Genomic DNA, 25,039 nt, shown 5'->3' on the forward strand with positions numbered 1-25,039 from the left:
GTAGGCCGAAGGTGCGTTCGATAACCCTCCTAGTCCGCCCATGGGCATCATTGTACCGTTCCTCTGCCCTGGTCCTGGGATTCCTCACTGGGGTCAATAGCCATGACAGGTTGGGTTAACCAGAGTCCCCCAATAGCCATACACTGTGTCTCTGGAGTTGACCCATCATATCAGGGATGCTGCTATTCCGCAGGATGTAGGCATCATGCACAGAGCCAGGGAACATTGCATTTACCTGCGAGATGTACTGGTCTGCAAACAGACCATCTGGACATTCATCGAATGATAATTCTTCCTGTTCCTGTACACCTGTTCACTCCTGCGGGGGGGACCAGAGCTACATGGGTCCCATCAATAGCACCTATGACGTTCGGGATATGTCCAAGGGCATAGAAGTCACCTTTAACTGTAGGCAAATCCTCCACCTCAGGGAAAATGATGTATCTCCTTACGTGTTTCAGCAGGGAAGACAACACTCTGGACAACACGTTGGAAAACATAGGCTGGGACATCCGTGATGCCATGGCCACTGTTGTCTGAAAAGACCCACTTGCAAGGAAATGGAGCACTGACAGTACCTGCACGTCAGGGGGGATTCCAGTCGGATGGCGGATCGGTGACATCAGGTCTGGCTCCAACTGGGTACATAGTTCCTGGATGGTGGCACGGTAAAACGGTAGGTGACGATGATATGTCTTTCTTCCATTGTCAACAGGTCCACCAGCGATCGGTACACCGGAGGATTCCGCCATCTTCTCATATGTCCCAGCTGACAGTGCTTAAGAAGGACAACAGCGAAGAACCAGTCACTATTCCTCCAGGTATGTACCCACAGTTACACACAAGACTACACCAGACAAAAGCCCTTCCTGTATGTGTGTTGAGTATAGCCCTAGCTATGCGTGACGCAGTAGTAAATTAAGCCATGTGGGCCCCTGAAATGGCGGCTGCCTGACCTCTAAACTGGGACAATGGGATTGTGGGGTAACTGCGCTGGCGTTGCACACCGTCGCGGTAGGCGGTCGTAGACCGCGGGGCAATGCTGCATTGGTTAACATTGGACCCTATGGGTCCCAGGAGCCAATGAACAAGTTCGCCGGCGGTGATGATGCGCACCGCCGCGGACGTCATCGCCATTTTCTATCTGTTCAATCACTAGATACCTGACCTTCGACAGGAGAGGACCTACACTGTGAGTGCTGCTGTGACCTCGGTCTGGAAGCGACGATGGCTGCTGCGTCTGGGGAAAGGGCCCCTGCCTTCACTGCACAGGAGTTGGAGAAACTTGTGGATGGGGTCCTCCCACAGTACACGCTAATCTACGGTCCTCCAGACCAACAGGTTAGTACACAGGGAACACGTTGTATGGGCTAGGCCTGGGTGAAGAGGGCTGGTTGGAAGAGGGAAGGGGGCAGAGTACATAGATCAGTTATGCATGGGAATGAATGGGCCACATGGGCAGAGTAGGGAGGGGGCCACTCACATTGACGGTGCAGTTGGTAATGACTGTTCCTCTTTCCTTGTGCATGTCATGTAGGTCAGCGCCCACCAGAAGAGGGACATTTGGTGTGCCATCGCCAAGGAGGTCCGGACCCTGGGGGCCCACCAGAGACGGGGCACCCACTGCCGTAAGAGATGGGAGGACATTCGCCGCTGCAGCAAGAAGACGGCGGAGGCTCAGCTGGGGATGGCCTCCCAATGTGGGAGGTGTGCCTGTGACACCATGACCCCCCTGATGTTCCGGACCCTGGCGGTGGCCTACCCGGAGTTGGATGGACGCTTGAGGACATCACAGCAGACACAAGGGGGTGAGTACAACCTCATTCTGCTGACTTTGCATGCAGTGGAGGGGTCTGGGTGGGGGAGGTGGACTGTGGGTGTCCCTAGGCCAGGGCGAGTTAGGTAGGCAAGGCCCCTCCGTAATGTAGGCCATGTGGCACTCAACCCCACCTTAAGCAGAGTGGCAAGTTGAGGTATAGTTTCCCCTGTGGCATCCATGTGCGCAGATTTCCACCATTGCCATGTAGGCCATGTCCCAGAAATTGCATGTGCAGAGGTCAGGAGCACGGCGTAATGCAGGGGGCTGCTGCGTCTGTCTTGTCCGCCAACGGTAGCGGCATGCCATGCACTAAAACTCTCTTTCTTCTGTCTCCCCCCCTTTTCCTGCTCTCCCTGTCCTTTTGTCCATCAACATCATCAGGCGGAGGTACAGTGGCACCGGAGCACGAGGGAGCTGCATCCCACATGGCCATGGAGGGCCACACCACAGACTCTGATTGCACTAGTGGGATGGAGGGCGAGGGGAGCTTCACATCGGCCACCGGATCACCAAGCAGCGACACGGACTCGTCCGCCGATGGGAGCTCCCCTGTGGTGGCGGCACCACCTGTCTGCCCCATTTCTACAGGTACAGCCGCCACCCCCCCTACCACACCACCCTCCCAGCAGCCCCTCAGCGTTTGCCCCGTGCCCTCTCACCCAGGAGGGTGGGCATCACCTTCGCCCCAGGCACCTCAGGCCCTGCCCCAGTCACCCCAGCTGCCCTCAGTGAGGAGGCCATTGACCTCCTCAGGTCACTCACTTTTGGGCAGTCTACCATTGTGAATGCCATCCAGGGTGTAGAACGAGAGCTGCAACACAGTAATGCATTCATGGAGGGCATTCATTCTGGTCAGGCTGTCCTTCAGCGAACCCTGCAATCTCTGGCCTCAGCACTGATGGCAGCCATTGTCCCTGTGTCTAGCCTCCCCCCTCCAACTTCCTCCACCCAGACCCAATCTCCTGTACCCCAGCCCATCCCAAGCACACCTACAGACCAGCATGCACACAAGTCAACACACACAAGTAGCTTAAGCAAACATAAGCACCACACACACCACAGGCACTCACGGAAGCCTCACCCACATACAGACACAGCAACATCCACTGTCTCCACTGTGTCCCCCTCCTCCCTCCTAGTCTCATCTACACACATACCTGCATGCACCACATCTACAGGCACTAGGACTCGCACCAGGACACCCAGCACCAGAAGCCGCTCACCTGCACTCACCACCTCCACTGCCATTTACAGGTCCACTGTGTCCTCTCCCAGTGTGTCTGTGACGCCCCCTCCCAAAGTACACAAACGCCGGCAATCACTCACCCAACATCCATCCACCTCACAACAGCCTCCAGTACCTGCACCTGCACCCAAAGCAGCTAAAGTGACACCTCCTACAACCACCTCCTCTTCCTCCACTCCCAGACCCCCTCCAGCTACCCATCCCAGTGTTCGTCAGAAACTGTCCCTCTGTCAAATTGACCTTTTTGCCCCCACCCCACCCTCCAATTCATCAGTCCCGTCATAGCGCCTCAGCCAAAAAGCCTCCAGTACCAGTGGTGCGTGTTCCAGGTTTTTGGAGTGCACCGTCCACCACGGCAGGCAGTAGGACCCGGAGCCAAGGCACTGGCAGCCCACTCCCTGTAAAGGCTCTGAAAATGGAGAGTGGACGACGGGACAGTCTCAAGACCCCTGGTGGGACAACAAGTGACATGGGATCGAAGGGGATTGGTGAGTCAGCTGTAACTCCAACAAAGGTGGGGAAGGTCCAGAGGAAGTCTGCCCAGCCTGTTGTGAGTATCACGGCGGAGAAGTGTGCCATAATTTCCGGCGGTCCAGACACAACCGTCAGCACCGTCGTCACTGGTCAGGAGACCACCACCGGAGTCACAGCCCAGGAGGGCACAAGTATTGTTACTGGTCCAGAAACCACCGCCGGAGTCACAACCCAGGAGGGCACAAGTATCGTTACTGGTCCAGAACCCACCGCCGGAGTCACAGCCCAGGAGGGCACAAGTATCGTTACTGGTCCAGAAACCACCGCCGGAGTCACAGCCCAGGAGGGCACAAGTATCGTTACTGGTCCAGAAACCACTTCCGGAGTCACAACCCAGGAAGGCACAAGTATCGTAACTGGTCCCGAAACCACAGCCGGAGTCATAGCCCAGGAGGGCCCAAGTATCGTCACTGGTCCAGAAACCACCGCCGAAGTCACAGCCAGGAGGGCACAAGTATCGTTACTGGTCCAGAAACCACCGCCGGAGTCACAGCCCAGAAGGGCACAAGTATCGTTACTGGTCCAGAAACCACCGCCGGAGTCACAGCCCAGGAGGGGCCAGGATGCCACAGCCCCGCTGGGCAATGATGGAACGTCATGCCACACACCAATGTCCAGTGTAGAGATCGACATGCCACACACCAATGTCCAGTGTGGAGATCGTCATGCCACACACCAATGTCCAGTGTAGAGATCGTCATGCCACACACCAATGTCCAGTTTGGAGATCGTCATGCCACACACTAATGTCCAGTGTGGAGATCGTCATGCCACACACCAATGTCCAGTGTAGAGATCGTCATGCCGCACACCAATGTCCATATCTGAATCGCCACGGAAAAGCACCCCTCAACTGTCCTGAACCGCCATGGCAAAGCACCGCTGAACAGGGCAAAGACCGCCATGGCAAAGCACCGCTCAACTGTCCTGAACCGCCATGTCAAAGCACCGCTGAACAGTCCAGAACCGCCATGGCAAAGCACTGCTGAACTGTCCTGAACCGCCATGGCAAAGCACCGCTGAACAGGGCAAAGACCGCCATGGCAAAGCACCGCTGAACTGTCCTGAACCGCCATGGCAAAGCACCGCTGAACAGGGCAAAGACCGCCATGGCAAAGCACCGCTGAACAGGGCATGCACCGTGTAGGAATGAATGGACTGCCACATCAGGCATCCTTATCCCATGTGCAGCTGGGACAGTGACAGGACAGGTACTTTCAAGTGGAGACTCATCCAGTCTGGGCACCAGTCCCCCTCCAGAACCAGTGGAGACCTGCATCTACTTGAGAGACTGTGGCTTTGCACTCCCCAGGATGGTCCAGTGGGCAACCCACCCACTGTATAGACTTCAGAGACTGTGGCTTTGCTCTCCCCAGGATACTTCAATGGGCATGGAGCCCCGTCATGGATCTGGCTTCACATTCATGTGGCTGAGGTGCCCCCCTTCCCTTCCCCCTGAGGTGCCTGTTTTATTTCTATCTGATCCCCCGGCAGTGTTCTCTCCGATTTTGGTCAGGTATCTATTGTGGGCCTCGCCCATTCATTTTTGGACTGTTGGTGCACGGACATTGTTATGTAGATATCTGCACTACTTCTCAGATTGTATGTGTAAATAAGAGTGATTTTGAAATGTATATATCTGTAAAACAAATTATGACATGTATATTGGCACATTACAATGTTTGCCCGATTTTGGCTTTGAGTTTTCATTCTTCTGGGGGGATTGTGGGTTGTTACTGTTATTTTTGTGACTTCATTGGTGTGTATGTTGTGATATGCGAGGGTGGGGGTGTTTGGTGGGTGTCCCCCTGACTTTTGCCTCCCTCCTCCCCTGTGTCGTAGGTGCTGTACTCACCGGTATCTTCTGCGCCTACGTAGCTGTTGGTCGTAAAGGAGCAGAAAAAAAAGCACAGGGAGTATTTGGAGTTTGGGGTCCATGGAGTCCTCGTTCCTCGTGGGATGTGTTGAGGTGAGCGCTGCTTGTCTGTACCGCCGTGGTGGGCGGTGTGTTAAAGTGGCTGTCTTTGTTGGCGGTTTCCGCCAGGGTCATGAGTCCCTTTTTTTGTCCGCCGGCCTGTTTGCGGGATTACCGCACCTTTAACACCGTCCGCCAGGGTTGTAATGACCCCCTATGTGTCCAGCGTCATGTGCACAGTCAAAGCCCATGAGCAGAAAGGACTCTTTTTCATTTGCTCTCTCACTGGTTCATTCACCCATAACTCTAATGGTCCATCACTCTCACTTACCCACAGACAAAACAAACAACAAATATTTTTGTCTATCTTTAGTTCCTTAAAGTTAATTGTAAAAAGAACATTGTTTGTTTTAAGTATTCTTTTTAAGTTTTTGTGCTATTATTTTTAGGGGAGAAATACAAAATACAACATCAACAATTACAAGAAAAACTCTGTTAAAAAAATTGAAAACCATTTGATTGGTTTTATGGTGGAGATGCATTTAGTTTTGACTGTGCTTTGCTCTCATCAAGATATTACTGAGCCACTGCAGACCAAGCAGTGCAAGCTCACTGGAGCCAAACAGGGTTCCATTTCATTGTGCTCTTGCTTTAAGACATCTTCGAACATCCACTCAACAGGAGGGATGAAGGGTTGGAATTCTGCGACAGATGTTGAGGTTGCTTCAGTGTCCCTCTTTCTTTTGTTGGCACTGAACTGTTATTGGGAATTAAAGATCTGTGAAAGCTGTTATTATCTTAGCTGCCCCTAATCAGTTATCACACAACATGCTTGCTACGTACCTGGAAGCACTTGTAAGTGTGATTTTCACCCCCAGAATAATGTTGAAAAATTCCAGACAATGGATGCTAGGGACGATTTCTCTTTGTGAGGACATCTACAAGTTCTTCACTTTCCTCTACTCCGTGTTTCTGAGGATTCTCTTTCTTGTATTCCTGACCAGCAGGCATTGTAAAGGAGAAAAAAGTTTGCTTTCCTCAGAAAAGGAAAGGACAGCAAAACACTATCTCCTCTGCTGCAGAGCAAACTATTGCAAACAGTGTAATGATATGTCCAAAAGGTCAAGAATTAATCTTACTATCCTTTGTGTAGCCTTACAATTGTCATGACTTTAACATTTTTAAATGTTTTCCACAAAAGGTAAACGTTAATGCCACTCTATTTCACAGATACCAATCCATATAGTGTCCACTTGAGGCAAAACTATATCCATAGCAACACTGTAAAATCTAGCATGTTCAAAAACACAGTGATCAAATTAGTAACCATCTATTCACACACAAAACATGCTGCTGGAGTCCTATACATTTGGAACTGGCATTTGGATTTGTGCCAGTCAGAAAATAAATCACACTATTTTATTATTAAACTGAAAAAAGAGCTACGGCACAATAACACTGTTTCTGCCAGAACTGTGAAAGATCCATGAAACCAAAAGCACCAAAACAACGAGCCATCTTATTGGGTAAACACCCTACACTACTGAAATAGCAAATCTAGTGCATATAGAAAAAAGGGGCCCATCCTTCGGAAGACACTATTTTGTCTTTTCCTCTAGAGTCTGGAGGCTAAGAGAAGCAAACTTGTGCTGAAAAATGTCTGCACCACAACTTGGGCAGAACTAGTATGCAGGAGGACTAGGTCAACAGCAGTCATTTGTTGTCTCACATCAAGAAGATGATGTTGAAGTGGCAACAACTTTAAGTGTTGGTGGTGCTAATCAGACAGGAAGAGGATCTCTTGTGTGGACATTATTTACACACCCCAAAGGGGAGAAAAAAGTCAATGCCTCAGACTATGCAACCATTTCCTCCAACTTCGAAATCCTGGGATGCACTTGTTTGGCACGAAGGGTATGATGAAACATCTAAGAGAAATGCACCCTAAGGAGTACTCCCAAGCAGAATTCCAAAAACAGAGCAAGGAAGAAGTAAAAATAGTTAAAGAAATCTTTCAATCTGAAGAGGAGGCAGAGGACCCATGATTGCAACTATTCTCCACATACTGCAGTAAACTCAAAATGTCTGTTTGTGCTGGAGAGATAAACAGGTCCATCATATCATGAGCCATGGACCAAGACCTAAAAAATAAAGACTCTTTTGCAACCTTATAGAGGTAAACAAAGCAAAAAACTCATTTTAATAAAACACTTTAAAAATATGTTTTTGAAACCGTTGCAAAAGGTTGCAAACATTTTTTTAAAAATATTAAAATAAAATAAAGAACCACACAAAAAACTAGATACCATAAGGTTATGCCCTCACAATTGGTTGGCTCCCGATCTCACCAGAGACCAGGTCTGGTGCTAAAGGTCTGCTGCACACATTGGGAAGCCATGCATTGTCAAGGCTGCCAGACCATGTGGCAAACCCACACTGCACAAGGCCTAATGCCATATGTAGAAAGGATTAGCCCCAAAGCAGAGAGTGAAGTGCAAGGACTGGCCAGTAGCCAGTCCTTTCCACCCACCTCAACTACACATAGCCAAGAGCCTTGAGCAGCAAGGGTTGGCCACCAGTGTTGGGTTAGGCACGAGGCCAGATTAGGCACACCCTGCTGCAGGTTTGATGCAGAACTAGACATGTCATGCCCTAAAGCTAGCCCCTGCTTTACATGGCTAAAAGATGTATGCTGCAGAAGTTGGCTGCCCTCAGCAAGTTTGGCATAGTGCTCGCAGCTAATCTCTACTTCACACAGGCAAAGTTCATTCACACTGACATTTATCCATTTGGGGACTGTGAGGCCCTTCAAACAGTTCCATGCAGACTGATAAAAACAAAAAAATCACAGAACAAATAGAGGTTAAAGTGGAGTTATGGTGAGCACTGAAGATAGCACATTAATGTGTGTTTGAGAAAAAACATTTGTAATTATGTAACACGGTGAAAGTGCAGTTATGGTTACAAGATAAAACTTAAACACCACTGCAATCCAAAATCTAAATATCCCTGAAATCCCCCAATTTTAGTTCAGTAAACTAACCACAGCCTGTGCTTTGTCATTTACTGCTTGTAGCCTCACATATTACATCACTCATGACATATCAAATGACATCAGTGATGACATTGGCGTAAGTTCAGCTGTCAAACAGTCCACTTCTGTTTTGTGTTTTGATTGTTGGTAGCTTTTAAGTAATGCAAATAATTATTTATGCAACTCTCCTGCTTTGCATTAAGGGAATGTCCAATTGATGCTACATGAGTGTTCCCACGGTACCACCCTTGTTTCTTTGACAGAAAGCTCTATCTACTACCAAGTGTAGAGAGGACTCTGCACCACAAAATAAAGCCTCCTAGAACATGCGTTAAGTTGGAGAAATCTTTTAATTTCTCCTAACTTTTTAAATATTGCACGTGTACTGCGGTGCATGGCACACATTCAATGTGTGAACACTTGTCTAAGCTTAGTATTTTTAATGGAAGGGTACCCTTCCAGAGTAAAAACTATTCTCGATATCTTGCGCACACCTTTGCACATTAGGCCTCCTAATGGCGTGCAACTGGTGGGCAAGAGAGCATCAGCATCATATCTTAGTAGATATGGCTCTGTGATGCTCTCTTCCTCCTAGTGCAATGCAGCACAACTAAACTGGTTGCTGTGCTGCATTGCATTAGAGATTAGTAAATGTGCCCTTTATTATTTCATTGAGAGGTGAAATTTTGAAAACATTTTCAGAGTGGGAACCTAACTGCAAGGCATATAGGAACACCCATAAATGTACTGTAACAGTATATGAACACCTCAATCACAAGACACTCCAGGCAGAAAAGAAAGCACCAGACAAATGAACATCCCCGTTTTATTACATTGCTATGGGTGCACAGAGTCTGTCCAATGCTTTTCCCTTTTTTAGATGTATCAGTCTAAAACAACACAAAGAAGCTGGTCGTAAGGATATTCAGAAATCATTATCATTACTTTTTCGTCACAAACCATTGATATATTTATTTGTGCACTGGAAAGTAGGGCAGGGACCTCGTAGTGATCCACAGTGAATGACCCTTTATAGCACATTTAGTAGTGCTACAATAGTACTACTCTTGTACTACAAAATGCTATTCTAAAACCTTCCTGCAGAGACGTCCATCTCTGCCTCTCCTTTCTTTTTCTATACTGAGATCTCCATCTCGATTGCAGAGATTCCCACACAAGTAAGCCTATGTTTTAGTAGTAAATGTGGGAGGGGCAAGGGAGTGGCTGTAAATGGGCAACACTTACTAATAAACTGGAGGGGGTTAGGAGAGGTAAGCAGGGGTTTAGGGAGGGCTATGATGGAGTGTAAGGAAGGGCAGGCATCCACACACACAACAGGAAACCTATTGCTATTCACAAACTGTACTTCCAAAACTATTACAGCCAAACAAATCTTCTAACCGTCGTAATTGTATTCTAGTTCAGACGTGAAGTAAGCAAAGCGCCAAACATGTCCAGTCACAGGAACTGCAGCACCCATCCCTAAAAGTTAATGGAAGCATCGACCGCAAATGAAACCTCATAAGAAAATAATGTTAAAATAAATTAACTTATTCAACTTTTAAGAAATATTTATCACTTGTACTTGATGTGTAAAAACTATAAACATAAACTCAAATATTGATTTATTTTTTAAATGCTAGAAATAAATGTAACTTTCATTTTTTTATAAATGTTAAAAATAAATATTTAAATAAATATTTATAGAATAGTTAAATGTATTTAAACATTAATTTTAGTACACTTTTAAGAGATACTGCAATCCTTTTTGTGTTCTCGGTTTTAAAAAATATATCTATAAACATTTTACATTATTAGGTAACATTAGAATATTTTTAGATTTAAAAAAAAGTTGAATACATCTTTTTATTTTTCTAATCATTTTCCCATGCAAAGATCTCCGTCCCTGTTGTGAAAAGTTATTATTAGTAACTTTTCACAGGTATGTCTGCACTTTGGAGTAACCTTTCACTCAGAAATGGTGATCAGTCAAAATTAGTAGTTATTATAAAGTGTCGGAGTGCATTAGCGCGTGACTAAATCTATACATGATAATTTACCTCTATGAATAGACCCAGTGAGCTGAAAAATAATTTGAAACTCTCAATCACATTTTACCACAGTGTGACTCAGCTTTTCACCCTCGCAGGAACTTTGTGCAGAACAGACATTGCAAGAGTGAAAACATGTGGGTCATAATCTGAACACGCTTGTGAATAGGCAGGCAAGATAAACATCAAAAGGAAAAAACGGAGGGGTTTGTTGTACGGCGCAAACATAGGGAAAATACGAGAGCAACAAGCTAAGAAGGAAAATGTACATTCGGTGTCAGACTGAAGGGCCACCCTGCAAGGAAAACAAGATAGCATATAAGGAAAGGGCACAGGTATTTACGTAGCTCATTCAAAGAGGTTTCCCACAGCTGAATAAAGTAGTTTTTCAGAAATTAAATAGATGGCCATTTCTCAATTTCCTCTTTTCTTACTGCTCTGGATTTATAATTAAGCAATAGCGCCTGAAGCAGCAATCTCTTCAGCTCAATAATTGTTCATGTTAGAAGACAAGGGCATCTAATGGAGACGAAGGGCAATTTTAAGGGTACAGCATCCATTGTTTTCCATCAGTTTTTCCTCTATGCAGATCGTCCATGATTAGGATATTAAAGGAGAAATGTTATTGGGACAATACTTCAAATTTCTTAATATTTGACTCTGTTCAAGTTTTCAATTTCAGCTGTGGGCAGAACAAATGGGCATTTAATTCTTCAGCTTTTTAATATGTCCCTGTCAGAATGACATCCAATAGCAAAAAAGCTTACACGGCTGTTACAAGTAATTCCAAACCCAATAATAACTTAATATGGGCAGAATGTATTAACCAAGTGCACCTGCTGAGGGATAGACAGCTGTAGTGCTGTATCATCAGATTTAAGAAGGTATTAGTATCATATCACAAACACTGATCAATGCATCAAATTATGTGTGTTTTTGTGCGCAGGTGCACAGTCTTCTATGTTTGCGTATATAAGTATACATATACACATATATATATATAGACGTATACACACACACACACACACATATATATATATATACATACACATAATTATAACCTAATAGCGGTCACCACTAGGTAGTTATACTTAGGACCATGCTTCCATAGAAAAAGTGTTTTTTGACTTGCCTATATCTTTGGAATCTTCATGAAATTTTCCAAACAAAAGCATTGCAGTGATTCCTGTTGTGCACAGAAAGTTTCATCGTGACCTGTCAAGCAGGGGCAGAGAAAAAGGGAGTGGGGTAAAAAATGTTGCATTTCCCATCTAAATTCTCATAGGATCTTTAGACACGTGTACAGCCTGAACTGCTGGATGGAATTACACCACATTTGGCAGAAAGCTAGATTTCAGAATGCAAATCATGTTTTTGCTTATTTGTTGTAAATCCGTTTAGTAGCTTTTGACATATTTGAGGGAAAATACATTTGAATATCTCTGGCTGCAATGACTTTGCGAATATTTAACCAATAATTCATGGAATTTGCAATTTTTTAAAGAATACGCATGAGAAAAGAATTGTTGCAATTGGCTGAACGTAACCTGACTAGAAAGTTGTTGCTGTCATTTTATTTCATGGGACACAGTCCCTGGGGATGAAAATCCAAATTGAAAGTGGATAAGGGCTCAGGGTGAAGGTTCCCTGACCCCAGGGGTTTGATGTAGCAAATTCTGGGTTTAAAATAATTGTGCATCACCATGTGCGATATTTGTGAATAATTTTGACAATTAATGAGATCGCACAGGTAACTAAAGGTGAGATTGTACTCACTTACTTATTGATTGAGCTCCTGCCCATTCCTCAAGCCACCTCTTCTGGTGGCAAGGTATCTTTTTTTTAACTCAGGAGGTCCCAGCAATTTGCCATGTTTCCTCAGAGAGAGTTCCAGCAATTGGTTGTGCCGGCACCTTTAGTTACCTGTGCGATCTCATTCATTGTTTGATTTGTGATTGGAGAAGAGTATTGATAGTCCTGAAGAAGCGCCAATAGATCTGTTAAGACGCAAGTAGGCGCGAAACATGTTGACTTTTTGGTAGTGACAGAAATAGCACTCCCAACCACATACTTTTGAAGGTGTAAAGGGCCATTATTTCCCTTAAACTCTGTTTGCTGTTTTTAATTTTGACCAACTCCCCCTATTAATAAGTAAAATAATATTTTGAGGAGAGTTGAGTCATTTTTAATTGCACATATAGTTTCTATATTTTTCTTTTCTCTCCACTTGTTTGTTTGAGTCAACTCAGAAGTTGGCTTAGTGACCCCTTGTAGGGTCCCGTCAGACATTGCAGTGCCAGTCTGGCGTGGAGCTAGCCTGATGATGAAACCTGAGGGCCCCTGCTTCTGTGAGGGCCTCACTTTTGTAGCAATTCTATTATAGTTTTCTCTGGGATTGTTCGTTAAGTCTTTTGGAACAGTGTACCTTTTTTGATTATCATGTTATGAGTATGGAGGTCGTACATGGGACCAATCAACCTCCCAGTTCCCCCCTTTTTTTGAACGCCATATAATGACACCTGGTGGCACACCACCATTGATGGTGGTGTGTACTGCCAGATGCCATACTGGCAGGCAGTGGCAGAGGTGGATGCTGCTTCACCCTCACCGCCACATCAGCCAGACACTGCAATGCCTATTAGTATGCAGTAAGACGGTGGTGGTGTATGGAGACGAAACGCTGCTGACGGAGCAGCATTCAGGGAGCCCATTCCCTCCTGGAGCAGCGCCACTGAAAAGCTAAGTGCTGTCCGAGAGGGAAGGGGTGTGTGTGTGTGTGTGAGTAGTGATTGAGTGCGTGCATGTGGGTGTGCGTATAAAGGGGGTTGTGTGTCTGTGTGTCTGTGAATGGATGTGTGTGTGACTGTCGGTGCTGGTGCGCATGTGTGCATGTGTAGGCATGTGTGTGGATGTGTGCGTGTATGCTTGGGGGGGTAGAGGGCGTGTGGGAGTGTTGGTATGTATGTGAATGAGTGTTTGCATGTGTGGATGCGTGCATTTTTGTTTTTAGGGTGGGGGTCCTGAACGGAGGGGCGGGGTGGAGGATGGTGAGGGGGGCTGGGGGGGGCTACAGGGAGATCAGGGGGAGAAGGAGTGGGGTGGGTCTAGGGGTATAGGGGGAGTTTGTGTCAGTGGGGGGGGCTGGTGTGTCACATACTGTTGACAGGAATGAGAATTCCTGTCACCAGTATACAATCCTGCCAGGAAAACCCTGGTGGAAATGGGATCATTATCCCACCGGTGGTCTATGGTCGACCGTCGATTTGATGGTGGTTTACAGCCAGTTCACTACTTGCATCATTGTATGGGGGACAAGCAATGCCATGCCATCTGCGGTCATACCGCCACTGCCGGTGGGGCGGTGCTCGACCGCCAAGATCATAATGAGGGCCCTAGTTTCCATAGCAAAAGTGTTTTTTGTTTTGCTAATAACTATATCGTCATTTGACGAATCTTCACAAAATGTTCAAAACTAGTTTGTCAATCACTGCAGGTACTGTCTTTAAAGTTTCAGGGTGATTCGTCAAGCGGAGACCTAAAAAAATAGGGGTGCCAAAACTATGCTTCCCCATACATTTTCCTATAGAGATTTTAGACATGACTACAGCCCAAACCACTGAATGGAATTACAACAAATTTGGCAAAAACATAGATCTTGGTCCAGAAAAAGTGTTTTTTGTAATTTGGTATAAATCCATTCCATAGTTTAGAGTTGTTAAAGAAAAAACATTTATGTATTTCTAGCAACACAAAGGATCCACAGGTCCCAGAGATCTCAAAATTAAATCTGATTGACTGCTACCACTTCAACCAGGAAATGGTGGCAGCCATCTTGGGACTCAGCCATGTCCCAAGTAAAAAGGAAAGAGAAACTGAAGGGGGCATGGTAGGAATACCCTGGGAAGGCCACATGACCCCCCTACTGGGGCTGATTTCGGTCGTGGTAACCCGTCCAATAGGACCTCAGTGTGTGGAAAAAAAAGGGAGGTGGGCCTCCCTCACTGGGCCATTTTCAGCTCTGTGGACCCCAAACCATTGGGCTTGGCCATGCACATAAATGGGAGGGGACCATGAAGCACCTCTCCTGGAGCCATTAATAGCGCTCGGAACCCCATGCCCAAGGACTTGCTCCAGCCATGCCCCAGGGTGTGAGTACAACACTCTCCTTCGTTTTACTGTACACTTAAATTAATACCTTAATAAATAATAATCAGTACTATGATTTGTAACACATTTTCTAAAGTTATAGTTATAACTTAAATTTAAATGCACTCACAACTTTCTAATCACTATAAATTACACACTTAGGGCCTCATTACAACTTTGGCGGGCGGCTACCGCCGCCTGCCAAGCTGTAACCGCAGGGTGGCCGCCAATGCGGCCGCACTCCCGCGGTGCCCATTTGGACATCCCCGCTGGGCCGGCGGAGATGGGGGCCGCAACATGGGAGCCGGCTCCAAATGGAGCCGGCGGTGTTGCGGCCCTGCGACGGGTGCAGTTGCACCCGTCGCGCTTTTCACTTTCTGCATGGCAGACAGTGAAAAGCCGCATGGGGCCCTGTCAGGGGGCACCTGCACTGCCCATGCCAATGGCATGGGCAGTGCAGGGGCCCCCAGGGGCCCCACGACTCCCCGTACCGCCAGACTTTTCCTGGCGGTTCAGACCGCCAGAAAAAGGCTGTCGGTCGGTGACTCGTAATCCCAGGCGGATTATCACTGCCGGGGCTAAAGTGGCGGAATACCGCCGGCCCCGGTGGTTCAACCGCGGCACTTCCGCCGCGGTCGTAATAGGGCAGGAAGCACCGCCAGCCTGTTGGCGGTGCTTCCATCATTTTAGCCCTGGCGGTCTCGGACCGCCAGGGTCAAAATGACCCCCAATATGTACACACTGTTACCTATGTCTTACAATTTGACTTAAACATATCATCTTCTATTTACTGTCATGCTTCTCCATACCCAGTGTTCTGACCTCACTCGCCATGCTACATTAACTATAACTCATGACTAACATGCACTGTGTTCTGAAAATCATCTCAATTGAGATAGCATAAGTTTTGTTATGAAACCTATGATTTGAAATAAAAAAAACATTGAAATTTACCCGCTTTCCTTTAGTGAGCTAACTATAACTTGTGCCCTCCCCATGTGCTTCATAGAACCTGACATATTACATTGCTAATAACATGCTAAATTACATTATTGTTGGTATCCCTGATGACATAGCAAGTTACATCATTCATGAAATCACTTGTGATATCAACTAATGATTGTGACAATTTGCTATATGCTTTTCATATTAGAAGGCATTCAATGAGGTATGCCTCACACCCAGTTTACTTTGACCTCAGAAGTGTTAATGAGCATAACCTTTCACTACATTCAGAATCCGAAGCATAGACAGAAGGCATTAGAGTGCTTTACATAAGCAAAAGTGATTACACAATGTTGCATTCATTTTTTAGGCATATGAGATTAAATGATTTTCCTAGAGTAATGGGATGTTGAGCTGATGCCAATAATTAAACCTGGGTCCCCAGTTAGAAAGTTGGCAGCCTTTGAAGTGATGCTTCAGCCTCTTCCCCAATGTAAAATCACCCATATTTAGTAGCTATCATACCTTTTGTTTACTGCTATTGCTATTGAACTATAATGTGTGCCTCCGCCATGCACTGATTACGACTTCACACATTACATCACTCATGGCATGATAAATGACATAATTGATGTCAGCACTGATGACTTCTTAAATGACATCTCAAATGGCATCACTGGTAAATTCAGTGATAACAATATAGGCCCTCATTCTGACCTTGGCGGGCGGCGGAGGCCGCCCGCCAAAGTCCCGCCGTCAGGTTACCGTTCCGCGGTCGAAAGACCGCGGCGGTAATTCTGACTTTCCCGCTGGGCTGGCGGGCGGTCGCCTTCAGACCGCCAGCCAGCCCAGCGGGAAAGAGGCTTCCACGATGAAGCCGGCTCGGAATCGAGCCGGCGGAGTGGAAGCTGTGCGACGGGTGCAGTTGCACCGTCGCGTATTTCACTGTCTGCGCAGCAGACAGTGAAATACATGTAGGGGCCCTCTTACGGGGGCCCCTGCAATGCCCATGCCAGTGGCATGGGCACTGCAGGGGCCCCCAGGGGCCCCGCGACCCCCCCTACCGCCATCCGGATCCCGGCGGTCCGACCGCCGGGATCTGGATGGCGGTAGGGGGGGTCGGAATCCCCGCGGCGGTGCAGCAAGCTGCGCCGCCGCGGAGGATTCAATGGAGCGGCGGTACACTGGCGGGACCCCGCCAGTGGTGCCGGTCCGACCGCGGCTTTACCGCCGCGGTCGGAATCCCCATTGGAGCACCGCCGGCCTGTCGGCGGTGCTCCCGCGGTCCTCCGCCCTGGCGGTCAAAGACCGCCAGGGTCAGAATGACCACCATAGTCATACAGCATAGACTTACTGAATGTACACGCATGGGTCAAATGCATGGAAGTAGTGTAAGACCTGGATAGAAGGGTAATTGTGCAGTTTAAAAGCTACAGGATGCACCGTTTACAAAATCACTAAAGTTTGGGAAGAAGAGTTTTTATACTAAACAAGATTAAGGCTGAGCGCACCTGATTTTGGCTGCAGAGATATGTTTCAAAGTAGGTGGTGTCTTAAAGGCACAATATTTTCTAACAATTCTGTGAGAAAGGCCAAACTGACATTGGACATATATTAACCGTCATTGGATAGCTATGCACATGCCTATATTAAATATTTGAAGTACAGTGGTATAGACAAAGTCTATAAGCTGTGCAAGTTTTTTCCAGAACTTCACTGTAGATTTTGCTTTATTACTAATTACTGAATAATGTAGAATGTATGGGTGACCCACCACTAAAAAAGGTAATGTATCTCATATTGGTATGGTGAGTATGGCTTTCAGGTTGTATGCCATTATGCCCATTTCAGGAATGTGTGTAAAGTATTTAACTAAACTACAGATAGTTGTCCTCCCAGAAGGTGAATTTGCAAAAGCAAATGTGTTCAACCTCTTGATTTAAAATTGCAGGTCATGTAAGGTCTTTATGTGGGCAATCCCATGAAGCTAAATAGGAAATTATCCACAGGTGTAGCGTGTTGAATTTCATAAAGTCCACAAACCTTAAAAGATGGTGTTCTCAGATTTGTGAAGGTCCACAGATTGTGAACCACTGATATAGCTCATTGAGCTCAAGGAACTCTGACCTACGTCTTGCATATACTTTTGGAACTTTCCAAAGGAGCTTGGGGTAGAATACAATATTATCTAAGATGAGTGTTTCAAAAATGTCTTTCTCAGAAATGCCAGGCTGTTTGGTAGAAAATGCGGTGCTTTGTGCAAGAACTTTAAAAAAAAAATCTTTCAATCATAGAAACCAAATGTAATGTACAAAGTAGCATGGTAATTTATTTTTTCAAACGAAAAAGTGTCCTGGAAATTTAGGACATTATGCGCTCTTGAAACTTGTATTCCAGTTTCACTAAGTGAACCAAATTACTGAATTCAATGAGAGATTGTGCAAAAGCATTCACAGCCATAACTCCTTTCAAGAAAGCTATAAACGGAAATGGTGAAAACATTACTTTGGTAGTAGCAGCTACCTGCATCACCTTCAGAGAGAGCTCACAGTCGGTCATCACAGCCTAATTCTTCACTGCTTGGCAGGTTGAGAACAAATAGCAGTTTTCTTTGGCCACATAGATCTAGCCTAAATTTTACATTGGTCTTTGGTTCACATAACCACAGTTTAAAATGTTTAATTTAAAAGATTTTGGTTCATTCAATCTCAAACCACTTCCAATGCAAAGGAGATCTGATTTAACACATTATAGTCTATCCCTCCACCCCTGTAAACTGAAAAATAACTGTCTGCTGACTGCAATTGTATAAAATTTAAGTCTGCAGTCTTCATTATCCAGTACCCTAGATATAATGAAAGGTTTACAAAAAGTTCCAACACTGAAGAACCCCGTGAAACTCCCCATTACATAGATTAGGTTTGGAAAAAATGGGCAAGTTTTATTGCTTGTGTTGATGTTTGATGGTGTTGAAACGAAGTCTTCGATTAAATGAAAATTAAATGAAAACCAGGGTGCAAACACTGCAGCCATTTACTATGATCATTAGGACTTCCAAGGATGATACTATCTCAGTTCCCTTTCAGGGTTCAAATCATACTTGGGATTAATTAAACAATTCTGATGCCTCTATGAAATTTTAGAGCTAGTTAAAGTCAGCTCTTTCCAATAATTTTGCTGGGTATGGCAACAGTGATATTGTCAGACATTGAAATGATTATTAGCATTCAGTAAAAGTATATTTCCTGAACTAAATAGGACAATGAGTATGTCCAGGTTGAGTGGTGACATCCTTTTTTTATGAGAAATAATGTTTATGCACGGGTAGATGTTCAAGGATGCAACTGTAGTTTACTACTAGGTGTAAGTCATTTACAGTCCTAACTACCAAGAAGAAATTGTTCATAAAAACAGAACTGCTTAGTTTCTTAGCTATAAAGCTATCTGCAATATACATATCCCTAAATATGTAAAGTCAACTGCTTTCTTCTTTCGTTTCTCATGAAAAAAGATCTCATACTATAAGTCAAGGCTTGAAAGGGTACTATCTCATTAGATATTGCACTCAAAATGCGTACATTTCTCTAAGAATGCAAACAGTGTCTTTGGGACAAAATCAACAGGAGTGATTTCCAGGGAATACTATTGTTTCTTCACTGATCTCCCCAAACATGACATTTGTCTTATGACGAGTATTCAATCTTATTGGTGATAACTCCTCCTCCAATAGACTTACACGATTCTCAGGACATTTCGTTCAAATTTGATTTCATCTTGTACCATTTGCATTTATTACAGTTAAACGTTATGGCAAGAAATGTAATGTACCAACTCATAGAATTAGCCCATTGGCACTATTAAATTTGTCTACTTTATTTTCCTGCTCTTCAAATGTTTGGGTATCATTCACTATTGCCGCTTTATCTGTATAGCCTGCCAAATTGACTAGCATGAAATATTGTGCTATGTTCCCCATAACTTTGATTGTTCCTCTTTTTAAGAAAATCCACTATTCATATATCAAATACAATTAAAAAGTTAACTGCCCATGGAAAATCCACACATTTTGTAGTATGAACAGCGGCTGCAAATGTCAAGGGGAGTGGCAAGAGGGGGATAGATGGGGGCAGTAAAAAAATAATAGAATAGAAAAAAGTTACCTCTTCCCGTCGCTGCTGTATCCTGTCGCCTAGCTCATCTCTCCTCTTCTTCTGGTGTCCCAGCATGCACAGGCTCCCCAGCAATCCTAGCACTACTTTCATGCTAAACCTAGCATGAGTGCAGCCACAGGATTGTTCTGAGTGGTTTGGATTGCCGCTCAGACACAGCCCTGGGGTCTTTGCAGTTTCTCCAGCCCAGTTCTTCAACACGGTCAGGCTGGAGAAACCTAAGTGTGTGTCTGTGTTTGGCTGGCTTGAGATGGCTGGCCAAACACACATGCACACTTAAGGGGAACTCTCTCCTCCTCCGACCTCCCATGTTCCAGCCTTGCCCCTCCCTGAACATGCTGCTAAAGGTAAAAAAAAAATTAAATATTGTTTTATCTTTCATCTCCTGGCTTAGCCACGGGGCAACACTCCTTCACCATTGCGAAGGAGCCATTCCTGAATATGAACAATGAAATTCAAGGTACATCACAGCAGTCTTTGGGCAAGGATAGTTGTTAAATATTTCATCCATGATTATTAAATTATTACAAACCAATTGACAACAAACTGTAAGTTTTCTAGCCAATCAAAATATTCTGTACTGAGTGAGAGAGGAGAATGCAGCAATGTGCAAGCAATGTGAGGATCTCTAGAGCCTTCAAAGGTGAGCAGTATATTCTTTGAGCCACTACAATGTTTGAATTTTCCTAATATTGTAATTGTTTCATGAGAGAGAACAGCTATGCAACACATTTTTCTCTGGGCAATGAAATAGTGTAAACTGGTATGATAAAACCTCAGTAAGAGAAGAACATTCATTTATAATCCATGTTCCCTTAGCACAAACAAATCTAGAAACAACTCTAAAATGTGTGTGTTATTGTGGTGCTTATTATTTACTGCTGAGCTCACAGTAATGAGGTCAGTGTTTATACAAATATAAGACTACAATTAAGGTGTCCATCTATTTAGGCTTGTGGACACCAGAATCTTCAAATACAGCCAGTATCCCCACAAATAAATCCAGCATTGCAAGTTATTTCTTCCATAATGAGGAGTAACACATGAATTGGGGAAAAAACAGTCCAAGCTCCTGTGTTTTCCCTTTTCTAGGAGTAAATAATAGACATAAATTCCCACACATTTACCATCTGCTTGGAGAAGGCAATAAATGTATAGGGAACTTTTTTAAAGACTGGGATTAGGGAGCAGAAGGCAGAGCAAGTGAGGGGAGAGCGTGTTTGCTAATGCTCTCATACAGCCTGTAGAGAAGGGGATGGGTTCAGTAGCTTACTACACCCTTGCAACTCCACTCTAAAGTTGGGGCTGGAAACATATTCAACACTAAGAAGAAATAAAATGTGAAAGGGGAAAGTCCATTTACCCCTCCAAATGCTGTGTAAAGGGAAAACAACAAATGAACAGCTACAGGCAAGTGCAGCCTTTGAAAACGACCTGGTTACTAATGCATTAGCAACAATAGCTGCATGAACATCAGTGTTGTGTCACGTCAAGTATGAAAGTTGTGTAGCGTGAGTCCAAAATAAGTGTCACCCAGGGACATCAGATTTAAGTTGTCAATTTACAATTTGATCTTACAATTAAAGAAAACATATGAATAAAACAAGGCAACAGAATTACAAATAGTAAGATCTTAATAACTGATTAACTTTATTTAAAATACTTCTGCTAGAAAGAACCAGACACATTTGTCAAGCATCACAAGTAACCTTTCTTGGGAAGGAGCTGCAATCACACCCATTGTGCCACACGTTGAGTAGTTTGTCAATAGTAACGTTAAAGTGAGAAGATCAGGGTGAACACCAACAAATTCTCAAACTAGGCCCTGGCTCCCCAGATGTCCCAACATTCAGACAAAATGTGAATTAGAATAAGAATTACAGCACCAGCTGTATGAAGGTGGACGCCCTACTGATTTGGACATGAGAGCTGAAACCTCCTGCAGAGATCATGATCGTTTCTGATACCCATAGCAGCGGGCCATGTTTACCTGTTTCAGCCAGTAATGAATTGCAGGGAACCACCAATGCAAAAGATCATATGTAGTTTGATTTGTTACAAAACCCACTGATTCATCATAAAATAAGATAGCTTTCTATAACAAGTACAAATACAATAAATGTTCAGTCTCAGGAAAAATGTACGGGCCAGTAGAAATTGACCTTCTCAATAGGTCCGTGCAATGGTGCCCCTGTTGGATCAATGTGAAAATCAAGAATAGTAAAATCAGGAATCCAGTTTAGACGATCTCAAAATCAAGAAACTATTACTTTAGATCTTTTTGTGCATTGTTGCTGTGTAAATGCAGGTCAAACATTAAGAAAACCACTGCAGACATTTGGAGGTTTGGCATGTATAGGACATCTACAAAAATAGTGGATGCCACATGTGCTCCAGGTCCAGGTTCTCAAGAGACTTGAGACTAGGAGCTGTAGGGTTTCTGCCAGTGTAGCCTTTGCTCACTCTACTGGCAGAAACCGTGGGTCTGACTGTCTGTCCACCACAGTACTGCAGATTACATTGGAAGCCACCACACCCTGCTTAGAGTGGTACAACTGTTATTTACCCTTCAAAGGTTTGCCATGCAAAATCTGAGTTTCTGAACAAACAAAACAGTGCTTATGACAAAACAAATCTATGTGCATATGAGCAACTGATCTTTTGTTTAAGTGAAACAAATTCTAACATCAGGAGTTTATTTTAGAAAAACCAGAATGAGTGCATTCACATCACCAGACACAGGAGAGGGCTGCCGCTGACATGGTGGTTCTGTGGTTCTCCTAGTAAGCTTTCAGTTAGCTCCTAGGTTATTTATTTTTCTGCCATTTCTTTCTTTGCTCTTTTGTGATGATGAAGCTCTGAAACCTCCCTCACTGCCATTTAACCATCTTAATTAACTTTGAAAGGGTATTTAAATATATCATTTAGAATAAAGCAACATATGAATTATAGCTTTATTTTTGATACCACATTATTTTGTTGAAATTACCCAATTCTAAAATGTTTAGTATATATCATTTCATACCCACCAGATGTATTATTATTATTATTATTATTATTATTATTATTATTATTAGTAGTAGTAGTAGTAGTAGTAGTATATATTAGTAGAAGTAGTAGTAGTAGTCGAAGTAGTATCAGTAGTATTGTTTTTTTTTTGTGTGTTTTTTTTATTAATAATGTACGTTAATATGTTTACAATACTACTATAGTCATATTGTTTAACATAAAAAAATATAGTTTGCATTTTAAACAAAGTTAAGCATGTATTCCTCAATTACTCCTGTGTTATAAATATATTCTTTAATGTTTTCCACATTGTTAATTTGTACGTGGGGAGGAGCCAAGATGGCGACCGAGTTGGACCCCAGAACAAGGAGCTACGACTCGGGGCTAGCGAATTGATCCTGGTGGGCACCCCCGGACTGGGCGCTCAAACCTGAAACGGGGCTCGGCCGGTCTCGGAGCAGCTATGAGAGCGGCAAGCCGGCGAACCTGCCCTGGACTGACGCGAGAGACGACGGAAAGACTGGTGCCCCGGGTCGGCCACGAGACCACGAGGCGGGCAGAGGAGGTGCCCTGGAGAGCGGCGCTTTGCTGAAGAGAACCTCCGAGAGACCGGGTGAGAGCGGGACGGGGGCGGGGAGAGGAGCCGGGGGCCCACGGTGGGAGAGGAACGCTGGGCTTGGGCGCTGGAGCGGCCCCTCTCGGCCCTTTTCTGCCCGCCGCCGTGCTCCGTCCCCCCCCTCTCTTTTGAGCGGCGCGTGGAGCCGGCGCTCTCCTCTCTGGCACGCGCCGGCCCCGAGGAGAGTCGGACCGGGGAGCGCGGGCCGTGGTGGAGGAGTCCTTCCCCCCTCCAGACGCAATGCGAGGGATTATCGGAAGCGCTCACCCGACATCATGGTGAAGCGCGACAAGTCGGGGTGGACGTGCCCCCTTCTCCCGCCAGCACCACCCCCCCGGGGGGGGGACGAGACGGCACCTGTTGTCGGTGAGGAGCGGCCCGGGGGGGACTGCGCGGGGGAGCCCCTCCCTCCCATTCTAGAGCGCTCGCCGGGAATGGCCCTCAGTGTGGGCAGGGATGGCTGCAGGACCATACAGACAGCGAAGCCCCTCTGGAACCCCCTCCCGCTTGGGAACCTCGTGAGGGGCACCCACCACAGGGAGGGGATCTTCTATACTTTATACTCCATATTTCACATGTACTCCGGGACTGGGGCGCCTCCGGCAGCAGTGATTGATTCCCCCCCCTCCCCCCACAACTGCTCTCAAGGACATAACGCAAATTTGCACAGTTCTTCAAGGCAGACCCGCAAAGTAATCACAGGAGCCTCAATAAGGCACCACACCTTGGAAGAAGCACAGGCACTCATGAAAAGTCTATTGTCACTGGAAACTTACCACCAAGCAGAGCCCCCCCTGACTGAGTGAGGCATTTGAAAGGGAAAGAAATGGCTGGGAAAACTAAATCGGCAAAGCACCAGGAGCGGACCGCGTCCGGCCCGGCGCACAATGATCAACAGCAAAACACAACTCTGCAATCGCTTGAAAACACACTCCAAATGCATTCTTCGCTATTAGAAAAAATACTGCAAGCAATCATGGACACTAAATCCTCGCTAGAATTCAAAATAGACGCAGTAACGCAAGACCTAAATCTACTCAGAGTGGATCATCGAAATTTGACAGAGAGGGTGAAAACAACAGAGGATACCCTAGGCGCGACATTCCCAACGGTCTCGGACAACCAGAAACAGATTCAGCATCTGGATGCAGAGGTGAAGATCCTGGGAGATGAGCTGAAGAGGCAGAAAGCAGATCCCGGCGCAACAATATTCACCTAGTGGGGATCCCGGAGCTCCCACCGGAACAAAACCCGGAACTAACAACAGAGCAGTGGCTAATCAAGGAGGTACTGAACGGCTCCCCCTCTAAGTTCTTCTCAGTAGAACGAGCGCATAGAATCCTGGGAAGACTACCACTCCCGTGCCATCCTCCTAGATCATTGATACTGAGACTCCTGAACTATAGGGACCGAGACCTGATATTACAGTGGTTCCGCAGCAAAGGCCCATTTCAATACGAGGGCGCAGGGGTCTATGCTTATCCATTCTTCACTCAAAAAGTACAGAAAAAGTAGAACTCTTTCATGAAAATCGAACAACGACTCCGGGAACATA

The sequence above is a fragment of the Pleurodeles waltl genome, chromosome 2_2 (genome assembly GCF_031143425.1).
Source record: "Pleurodeles waltl isolate 20211129_DDA chromosome 2_2, aPleWal1.hap1.20221129, whole genome shotgun sequence".
In the NCBI taxonomy this organism is placed as follows: domain Eukaryota; kingdom Metazoa; phylum Chordata; class Amphibia; order Caudata; family Salamandridae; genus Pleurodeles; species Pleurodeles waltl.